The sequence below is a fragment of the Schistocerca nitens genome, chromosome 4 (assembly GCF_023898315.1).
Source record: "Schistocerca nitens isolate TAMUIC-IGC-003100 chromosome 4, iqSchNite1.1, whole genome shotgun sequence".
Taxonomy (NCBI): Eukaryota; Metazoa; Arthropoda; class Insecta; order Orthoptera; family Acrididae; genus Schistocerca; species Schistocerca nitens.
Window position 1 is genome coordinate 582,296,266 of NC_064617.1, and position 6,367 is coordinate 582,302,632.

Below are 6,367 nucleotides of genomic sequence, written 5' to 3' on the forward strand. Positions count from 1 at the left end.
AATAGCGTGTTGCCGTTGGTTCCATGTCCGCAGCGTCGCTCGCATGTATAGAGCTAGAGCCTTGTTCCGCACATTCGTGAGATTAAGTCCTCCAGAATGGTGTGGGAGAGTTAAAGTCTTGTATTTGACTTTAAACAACATCCCTTGGCTGACATAATGTCCAAAGGCCGCCATTAACCTGTCAGCAATACCTTGTGGCATTGGCAGTAACTGTGCCAAGTGCGGTAATCACGAGGCCAGATGAACATTAGTTTATTTCACCTTTTGGAGCAGGTCGTGGGTTCGGAGTGAATTGTTTCGTATGTGCAGTCGGACGTGATGGAGCAGACGTCGGTAACTCGCTGCCGCTGATTGCCGTAGCGATCTGGTGAACAATACTCCTAAGAACTGCAAGATGTTCAACGTCGTAAACGGACTGTGAAGAGCGTCCAGCCCTCGTCTGACGTGCATAATCTTGGTTTTATTCATGTTGATTCTGCTACCCGCCGCTACTCCGTACGTATTAAGAAGGGCAACCTCCTCAAGTACTTCGTTCTCCGACCGGACGAGTATCATGAAGTTGTTGGCGTATGCACGACACGTGAAGGAACTCGCACGGAGTCGGACGCCTGTAAGAGCCCGTCTGCATCAATGGTGCGAGCACTATTGCAAACAGCATCATTGACAAAGGAGATCCTTGCCTAACTGAGCTGCAAACAGGAATCGTTCCTACCTCCCTGCCATTGACTATCACCGTCGAAGGAGCTCCGCGAAGGAGGCGTATGAGGACGGTAATAAAATCCTGAGGTATCGCCACGCGTCGCATGGTCAAGTCGAGGAAATCATGGTTGATCCTGTCAAAGGCACATTCAAAATCCACTGAAACGAACGCCGCTTGCATGCGACAAGCTTCCGTCAGAGAAATTATGTCACGGTATTCGCCTAGGATAGAATGGATGTAGCTCCGAACCCCTAGACAAGCCTGGTCTGGTGGTAATGTGTTGGATATTACAGTCTTGATCCTTGCCGCCAACATTCGCGCAAAGGTCTTATAGTCAGTATTGAGCATTGTGAGCGGTCTAAATTGATGGGCGCTGACACTCCCTGTCGATTGCCATGAATTGAGACGGAAAGTCCGTGTCAGGACTCAATAACTCATTGTACGTCATCAACAATTGGGACATCATTACATCTGCAAATTCGCGATAAAATTCGAGTGTCAATCCACCCTTCGTGACTGCCATCCATATCTCATCTTCCGTGAGGGGCTCCAATAACACCTCTGCATCCGGACCATCCACCTCCGTTTGCATCTGTCGCAAAATTTCTTCTCCTATCCGATTTTCTGTCGGCTTCCCAGTGGAAAGGTGGCGATAATGCTCCAGAAACACAGCAGCAATGTCCCGCTGTGACGTCAAGAGCCTACCATCACCATCATGGAGCGCTATGATCAGGGACAGGCGATTACGCGCATGTCCCTTGGACTCATGATGCATGCTTCTCCATCAACGTTGTCCAAGCACTGAACAAGGATCGGAAGTCCCTGCGGTCGACGTCTCGGGATCGATAAAATGCACGCCTGAATGCGATGGACTTCCGCTTGACGCTCGGCCGATGGGGCCCTGGAGGACAGGTCACGGAGCACCATGTAGTAATAATCAAGTGTATCTCGGAGCCATGTCGCTTTTTCCTTGCCATACGTTATGAGAGCTATTCGTGTCTCCGGTTCTGTACATTGCAGCCACCATGAAAGAACCGTACGGTGCATCGGCAGACGGCGAGTACATGTCACCATGATTCTTCGATCCGCTTGAGACATTCGGGATCCACTAATAAACATGAATTAACTGAAGTTAATTGAAGTTACAATCTTCTGGGTAATTAGGCCGCGTCATATTTCTACTAAAATGATCGACGTTTCGACCCGTCTGCTGGGATCTTTCTCAGGAATTTATGGTGTCCACTCCTGCTTGAACACTGAATTACATAAAGATGAAATAAGTTTGCACGAACTACGGCTGCGCTAGACCCCCTGCTGGGGGAGGGTTAATGTCCATAAATATGCAAGGTGATTAGTAAAAGCTGTGGGCCAACGTTCAAAAGCCAACACGTGATCTCCTAATCCGTCAGAAACATAAATACGATCCAGCCTGCTCGCCGAGTGGCTAGTAAAAAACGTGTAACCCTCTCGCTGCCCATGGATTTTTTCCCACGTGTCCATAAGTGCCATGTCCCGGCAGATCCTGTGCAATGCAAAGCAGGAACTGATATTAGGGGTATGATCCTTCCTTGTGAGAACACAGTTAAAATGCCCTCCTACCCATGGAATAGGGGCGCAATCTGCTCCGAGTACAATCGCGCACGCGCCCATCGATTGTCTGATCCGGAGGGCGCATACATGTTAATACGAATGCCGTTCACGGTCCTCGCCAAACACCGAGCCGAAGGGAGGTAAACGAGGTCAAACATCGGAATCCCTTCTCGGACTGTTATCGCTGTGGGAACGTCCTCTGTCTAAAGTCGGCGCAAGGTAAGTGTTGTAAACAAGTACGTCGGGAAAGGCAGCGTTCCAGATTTCATGCACCAGCAAAATATCCACGTCTGTGGCGTTAATCAAGTCACGAATAAATTGCATATTTGCAAAGAACGTGCGGTGTTAATGTTCACTGTTCCCACCTGATAAGCTTGGTCCGTTGTCGTTGTCATGATCGTTTTATGTCATTGCGAACTCCAACGACTTTAGTCCACTATTCGTGCTCAGAGGGGTGCCCGCCAACGATCTTCCCTCCGTTGTTTTCGTTTTGTGGTGTTCGTCCTGTGAGTCGACACCTATTGGGGGTGCCAATTCCTGATCTCTTCGACTGGTTCTGCAGTCGCAGTGGTCATCGATTACAGAAACGTCCTCCGATGCATTTAGATGTGGCTGCCGGAACACTGTCCCTGACTCCTCCGTCGGCAGTACCAGGTCAATCGTTATCAATGAAGAGGGACCGTCTGAAAAGCAGGACATACGGTCACCATCTGAACGAATCCTGTCAGCGTCCTCTAAAGGCACGTGTTCCGTGTCACACATTTCTTCGGCTCGAGTAACTTCCGTATCCCCTAGGCTACGGAAGGATGTGTCAACCGAACTGTGGCGTCGTTTTTTGCGACGCTTCGGCTATCGTTGTTTGCTCGCCCTGCCCTCTGCCACCGTATTCGACTCCTGACTGTGTTCGTCGACCGTTTATTGGCCCGTTGCTGCCGCCACTGTCTCGACCACCACTTCCACGCCGCGAGCTACATGCCAGGGTGCGGGAAGTTGCTCCCTCATCTGACCTGACGTGGGTGTAGGGGCATTCTTCGTGTCACCTCCATGCTCCCACAGCTCGGTCTGCTCTTGCAGCAACACATCTTTGTCACGCTCCGAACTCGGCAACACCTCCCGGCGGGCCACCGACACGTATGTCATCGGCAGTTGCGTGGGAACTTCTCGCTGTGACGCTCCTCCATGTGGAGTTGCATTACGCGGCGTTGTATGCACTCCAAGCGGATATGTCCTTCTCCAGCCAGAACATGTGCGTGGCTGGCCATCGTAAACCACAATAGCTCGACATCCTCCAATTTACAAGGTGAGTCACCTAACATTACCGCTGGATATATTTCGTAAACCACATCAAATACTGACGAATCGATCCCACAGACCGAACGTGAGGAGAGGGCCTAGTGTAATTGGTTAATACAAACCATAAAAAAATGGACGGAAATATGTTTTTTAACACAAACCTAGGTTTTTTTTAAACTGGAACCCCGTTAGTTTTGTTAGCATATCTGAACATATAAACAAATACGTAATCAATGCCGTTTGTTGCATTGCAAAATGTTAATTACATCCGGAGATATTTTAACCTAATGTTGACGCTTGAGTACCACTCCTCCGCTGTTAGATCGTGTGTATCGGAGAGCACCGAGTTACGTAGGGATCCAAAGGGAACGGTGATGAACCTTAGGTACAGAAGAAACTGGAACAGCACTGTACGTCCTCATGCTAACACCTTTTATTGGTCTTTTTCACTGACGCACATGTACACTACCATGAGAGGTGAGGTACACGTACACACGTGGTTTCCGTTTTCAATTACGTAGTGGAATAGAGTGTGTCCAGACATGTCAGGCCAATAGATGTTCAATGTGGTGGCACATTGCTCCAGCATTGCATTTGCTGCACACAATTGCAATCTCTGGCGTAATGAATGTCGTACACGTCGCAGTACATCTGGTGTAATGTCGCCGCAGGCTGCCACAGTACGTTGTTTCATATCTTCTGGGTTTGTAGGCACATCACGGTACACATTCCCCTTTAATGTACCCCACAGAAAGAAGTCCAGAGGTGTAAGATGAGGAGAACGGGCTGGCCAATTTATGTGTCCTCCACGTCCTATGAAACGCCCGTCGAACATCCTGTCAAGGGTCAGCCTAGTGTTAATTGCGGAATGTGCAGGTGCACCATCATGCTGATACCATATACGTCGACGCGTTTCCAGTGGGACATTTTCGAGCAACGTTGGCAGATCATTCTGAAGAAACGCGATGTATGTTGCTGCTGTTTGGGCCCCTGCAATGAAGTGAGGACCAATGAGGTGGTCGCCAATGATTCCGCACCATACATTTACAGTCCACGGTCGCTGTCGCTCCACCTGTCTGAGCCAGCGAGGATTGTCCACGGACCAGTAATGCATGTTCCGTAGATTCACTGCCCCGTGGTTTGTGAAACCCGCTTCATCGGTAAACAGGTAGAACTGCAACGCATTCTCTGTTAATGCCCATTGATAGAATTGCACTCGATGATTAAAGTCATCACCATGTAATTGCTGATGTAGCGACACATCAAACGGGTGAAAGCGGTGACGATGCAGTATGCGCATGACACTACTTTGACTCAGTCCACCGGCTCTCGCAATGTCCCGTGTACTCATGTGTGGGTTCATGGCAACAGCAGCTAACACACCAACTGCACCCGCTTCTCCTGTGACGGGCCTGTTACGGACACGTTTGCGTGCTACGACCATACCTGTTGCATACAGTTGCCGGTAGATGTTTTGCAACGTGCGGCACGTTGGATGCTCTCTGGCCAGGTACCGTACTGCATACACCCTGCAGGCTTCAGCTGCATTTCGTCGACACTCGCCATAGATGACTATCATCTCCGCCTTTTCAGAGTTCGAATACACCATGGTCGCAGTTCCTACAACACTACACTATCACAGACGTCTGGTAACACGGTGTACTACAGTTGGTCTGCGTGCGGAGACGAATGCAGGATAACAATAGCAGCAAGCGCTACATGCGGACACTGCGACAGCTAGACCAAACCGCAACAGTGCACTACAGCCACACTCGTAAACACGGTCGTCATCGTAAACATGTCCCTGCAGATGCTGCTCGCCGACCGTGGCCCGTGTTTGTTACAACACGCAACTGAACGTCGGAGGTTTCAAGCGTCAACTTTAGGTTACAATATCTCCGGATGTAATTTACATTTTACATTGCAACAAACGGCACTGATTACATATTTGTTTATATGTTCAGATGTGCTAACAAAACTAACGTGGTTCCATTTAAAAAAACGTAGGTTGTTGTTAAAAAACATATTTCCGTGCATATTTGTTTGGTTTGTATTAAACAATTACACTAGCCCCTCTCCTCACGTTCGGTCTGTGGAATCGGTTCGTCAGTATTTGATGTGGTTTACGAAATATATCCAGCGGTAACGTTAGGTGACTCACCCTGTATAAGTAAGAAGAGATACGTTTGTTAAGGACGATCCGCACCTGTTGGACGCGGTATAGCACGGGATAGGTGCTGAAGCTCGTTCTGCGTTCTGGCACATGACTGAGTACTGTTCCATGTGGTCGCAGCGATTCAATAACCGTCGATTCCGGTACTTCACGTTTACATTGCTCCATTTTTGAACTGGTACTTCAAACGCTAATTCAAAGATCCGAATAACCCTCACACCCAAGCCTGAAGGAGCTACTGTTTCATCGCTGATATGACCATCAGAGCGTCAAAATTAAAAATCATCTTAGCGCAGCGGCGAGAGTTCTTTCACACGCAGCTTCATCTGTCATCTTGACGTACATTGTACTGCTTACAATGGATAGGTGTATTCCAATTAGGTCTGTAGCAAGTAAACGAACTTCTACCCTCAAAAAACGCTCTATTTCGAATGCCTTTGGACTTGCATATTCGTTGTCAAACATAAATTGGAGCGTAGTGTTTCTAAAATTGTGTGCCATGGCGATCTAGTCAGACAACAACACACACGAGTACCGGCGGTGTAAACACTTCCTCGTCCACGCGCGCCCGCGGCCGGGACAACAGGTCAGTGTCGCGCCACCGGCTAAAG